Consider the following 5,392-nt stretch of genomic DNA (forward strand, 5'->3'; position numbering starts at 1 on the left):
GGGACAAATAAAGGCTTTTCCTACAGTGTTGAATTATTTTGTTAAAGCAGCACACCACTTCAGCTTTCCTTCTGCTACATCTACTTTGAGTGACAGTCTGGCTGTACCACTCATTAAGTAATCGTACTTCAGCTGAAACTGTATATTTAATAAAGTATATAAGATTTATGTCCCATTGGTGGCAATACAGCAAGAGGGAGAGAGAGAACTGGAAGCAGAAATACAGGTAGGCCTACAATACTGAACTTGTGTTGCTGCCACAACATTAGAGTGGATGACATGCTTTTCACAGCTGTGTTACATTGATAAGAAGAGCATTGCAGCTAAGATTAAATAAAGCATCTGTTATTGCTCTGTGCTGAGATTTCCCTGGTGTCACTGAGCTTGTTATAAGCTGCAGGTCATAAATGCAGTAAAACTTGGAGTAATTTTCCATCTGTTTGTTCATGTAATGCGAGGGAAGAACTTCCCAGAGCTGACACTAGATGTCTCCTTTGCTGCACATTAGTCACCATGCAGGACGTTACAGGTAGTACAGCCAGGGGCGCAGCTATATACTTTCTGAGGTGTATGGAGCACATTTTTCATCCCAACAACATTTTTGTCCGTCTCCCTCTTCTGTTTCCTGTTTTGGGCCCCAGAGAGCTTTCTTTTGTGCATTCTCATGGAGCTAGTGGAATACTAAATGTGGAGCCAAGCATTTGGTCCTGCAGGTATTCTCTCACATAGATACACCTTATGTAATGTAGTATTTTACCCCATTGTCTTCCTAAGGCCTCACTCATATTAGAGTAAAAACAACATGGTAGCCTCTGCACAACCAGGAAAAAATGGTGGCTGGCAAGTGAAAGCACTGGATTTTTTGGCTGTCTGGGACTGATACTAAGTAGCAACCAGATGTTGAGCATTCAGGAACCTCAACCTCTAGGCAGTTACTTTGGTTGCAAAGAGACTGCACAGGTCGTCTGGTGGGAGGCAACCAGTCTCAGTCCAGCTCAGCTCATATTGACTGCAAGCACTCAAACAGATTGGCAAAAGTTTGTGATTAATTGCCATCTCATTTCTAAATGCAGATTGCCAACATGTTGATCATACGGAGTCAGTCTGCACCAATGAGTGCAACTCGTCTGCTCTATCAAACAATGAAAGACACAAACCTGAATGACTGTGTAAATTACTGTAAATTGTGCTAAATTTAACACTGAAAAGCTTTTCGTATTTTGTGCCAAATAGTTTCTGCTAGGAGTGTTTAGTTCTTCAGAAAGAGAGGGGGACATGTTATCAGTATGAGTGCACAGCTGGATGGCTCAAAGCTGTGAGCGCAGTGTCAAAACTTTGGCTCTGTCCTGTCACTCTATTCTCAGTCCTCACTGAGTGTTTAAAGCCGAGCTCTGCAGTAATACTAGGATTTCACTGAAACAGAGCAGAACTGAAGTGAATTAACGGAGCATCAGAGGGAGGGAGAAGGAGAACCCCAACACAAGACGCAGATACATCTTATTTTCCTTCTTACTGAGCTGAGCAGGTTCCAGTGTTTTAGTCATTTCTACCCAGAGATTTAAAACATCTCTCAAACAGTGGAAATCAAACTTTACAAATGGTTTAACATGCCCGAATTAAATCCTCTGTCCACTTTGTGTTATTTGGCCAGCTGTGCCCCTCAACTTCAATAATTAATGTAAAATAATGTCAAAATGTTTCAGTGCCAAATGCTTGAAAGAAAAAATGAATACTACACTAGAGACGGGAGATAAAGCAACTCTCTGGATAAATCCTGCACTTCACCTCAGTCTCGGTTTTACACATAAACCTGTGTAAAAGCTGCGCCTACACTGTATTATTGTTAGCACATTATTCCTGCCCTCATTGTTGAGCCACAAGTTTGTGTTGCTCTTGGTAGAATGCTGGTCATTAATGAAGTGAACTAGCTGCTTGTATTTGTCAAATAAGTAACTGTATAAATTATACATTTGCCCTGTTTAGATCTGACCCGTCTGTGGCTGAGTCACACATGATGGTTCAAATTCTCCCCTGGCTCCTCAACAGCACTACACATCTGATGTAGACAGCAACAGATTTGAGATTTATCACAATTAATTGTGATATTACTGCAAACAGATTGCAGGTTATCACCAACTCAACCCCATCCAATCAACCCATTCCCCTTAAAGTACAGTAATAGCGCACTCTCCTGTCAGAAGAGTGAACACAGCCTCATATATATCCTCCTCACTACCTCGTGCTCTGAGTCACCAGCCACATGTGAGACGTCATTCCACTTGCTTTCGTACCGGCTCTGTCACAAACATCTGAGCGTTGTCTGTGTTCCAACAAGCCACCGCACTCTTAACAAGTGACATTCACACCACCAGAAATGTGAAGGGCTAAACTAGAGTTGGCTTTTTGTAGAGTAAATAATAAAAGTAATATCCGCATGTGACTGCATAGTCCACACTGACCATAGTTGGATAAAACAGGAATGAAACTGACCTTTAAAAGAATTTATTGTTGTATCAGTTTGTAAAACTCTCTTTGCCAGGTGTGTGAGCACCAGGGTCCCTCCCCTGTGCCTAAGGACTCGTGGAGTCTGTACCTTCTGGGAGCCCAGAGGAGTCGAAAGCTGGAGATGACAGAGACGAGTGAAGCTTTCATATATATATATGAAGCTTTCATATATGACATAATGAAGATGAACGGAACAACATGATAATTTAACACACAGCACACATCTGTGTTTTAATGCATGAGTGAAGTAAACAAGCACAACAGGCCTGGCTATAAACACTCATAGGGCATGTTGCACAATGATAATAATAATAATAATAATAATAATAATAATAATAATAATAATAATAATAATAATAAAAACAATCAGATACAACAGGGTCTTCACACTTGGGCCTCACTCAGACATGTTGTATCTGTTTTTTTTTTAATCCTTTAATCAGGCAGCACAGTGGTTAGCACTGCTGCCTCACAGCAAGAAGGTCTGGGGTTTGAATCCCCCACATCTGTGCAAATTCTTTCCAGGTCAGCCCAAAGATATGCAGTTAATAAACTCAGGTTAATTGCTGATTCTAAATGAGATGAATGGTTATCTGTCTGTATATGTTAGCCCTGAAACAGACTGGTCAGGGTGCACGCTCAACCTATGGCTCCAGCCCCATCCCATGCTCTGTCCTTTACACACAGTCACTGAGGTGGTTTATCACAGTAATTCCCTTTTCACCCAGATTATTAGGTATACTCTGCTTTATTCAGCAAATCAAAGCCTTCATGTTAGGATGAGTCTGCATTATAGAAGGGGGGGTGGGGGGTGCACAGATTTTGGCAATCAGTTCTCGATTGGATGGGGTTGAGTTGGCAATCCCCTGAAATCTGTTTGCAGTAACAGCACAATTAACTGATTAATTTAAATGTTCAACACACTGCTCACTTCCTTACAGTGTCATTTCAGCTGCCACTGTTTGGCGCCAAGTAAATCATCTCTGAAGACCCTCTGTGATGTCCTGCTGAAGATGATGTCTGCTGTCAGGAAGGCCTCAGGCAGGGAGATTCTTCTGCACATGAGCAAGGCAGGGAAGAGAGGAAATGTGTGCAGGAGGAGAGAAGACGGAGGAAAGAAGCCGTCAGTAACAACAAGGATCAGCTTTTTACTGAGTGACTGAATGCTGAACAACAATCACTGCATGAAAAGTGGGGTTTTCAACAGTTTCTGGCATGTTATTCTCTGGAGCTTGAAAAAGGCGACTGGACTTCTTTTTGTTTCTTGAAGACGTTTCACCTCTCATCCAAAAGGCTTCTTCAGTTCTCAACCAAATGGTGGAGAGACCCAGGTATTTAAACCCCTGTGGGCGTAGTCCCCTGGAGGTGGTTATGACCCTCTATTGATCATGTGCTTGAACACATGTGCCCAGGTGTGAAGGGGGCGTGGGTCATATTTAATCAGTGGTTTCAGTTGAAACCAACTTAGGACTCCGCTCCATTGTTTCCTGTGGCCTATTGAGGTCACTGGAACAAAGGTGTGAATGGGGGTTGAGACGTCTGGGAAGGGAGCTCAGGACAGCACTGTAAGCGGGGGAAAGTTGGTGACGTAATCCACCTCCTCTGTTCAATGATGGTTGTTCACAGTGGACATAGATGGCTTCTTTCACTCCTCTTTCAAACCATCTGTTTTCCCTGTCCAAAATGTGGACATTGGCATCCTCAAAAGAGTGCCCTTTTTCCTTCAGATGCAGATGTACTGCTGAATCTTGTCCTGTCGAAGTGGCTCTTCTATGTTGTGCCATTCGTTTGTGAAGAGGCTGTTTGGTTTCACCAATGTAGAGGTCCGAGCACTCTTCACTGCACTGAACAGCATACACTACATCGCTGATCTTGTGTTTGGCGGGTTTGTCCTTGGGATGAACCAGTTTTTGTCTTAGGGTGTGACTTGGTTTGAAGTATACTGAGATGTCATGCTTGGAGAAAATTCTTCTGAGTTTCTCTGACAAGCCTGACACATATGGGATGACAATGTTGTTCCTCTTGTCCTTCCCATTCTCTGTAGTTTGTGTTTGGCCTTCATTCCTGTGCATCTTAGCTGATTTGATGAAGGCCCAGTTGGGGTAACCGCATGTTTTGAGGGCTTTCTTAATGTGTGTGTGTTCCTTATGCTTCCCTTCTGCCTTAGAGGGAACACTTTCCGCACGGTGTTGTAGGGTCCTGATCACCCCAAGTTTGTGTTCCAGAGGGTGGTGGGAGTCAAAGAGGAGATACTGGTCTGTGTGTGTGGGCTTCCGGTAAACTTCAATGTTGAGGCTTCCATCTTCCTCGATAAGCACCGCACAGTCCAGGAATGGTAACTTGTTATCTCTGGTGTCCTCCCTGGTAAAACGTATGTATTTATCCACTGAGTTAATGTGACGAGTGAAGGCTTCTACTTCTTGGGTTTTGATTTTGACCCAGGTGTCATCTACATATCTGTACCAGTGGCTAGGTGCCGTCCCTTTGAAAGAACCAAGAGCTTTACTTTCCACTTCCTCCATGTAAAGGTTGGCTACAATGGGAGACACTGGGGAGCCCATGGCACATCCATGCTTCTGTCTGTAGAATCCATCATTGTATTTAAAATATGTTGTGGTAAGGCAGAGATCTAAAAGTGCACAAATCTGATCTGGGGTGAAGCTGGTTCTGTTCAGTAAGGAATCGTCTTCCTGTAGTCGTCTTCTGACGGTCTCCACTGCCTCAGTTGTAGGTATGCAAGTGAAAAGTGAAACCACATCAAAGGACACCATGGTTTCATCTGGATCCAGTACAAGATTCTGGACCTTGTTAGTAAAATCTGTAGAGTTTTCAATGTGGTGGGGTGTGATGCCAACAAGCGGTGATAAGATGGTGGCGAGGTGTTTGG

This window comes from Archocentrus centrarchus, chromosome 23 (assembly GCF_007364275.1).
Source record: "Archocentrus centrarchus isolate MPI-CPG fArcCen1 chromosome 23, fArcCen1, whole genome shotgun sequence".
Lineage (NCBI taxonomy): Eukaryota > Metazoa > Chordata > Actinopteri > Cichliformes > Cichlidae > Archocentrus > Archocentrus centrarchus.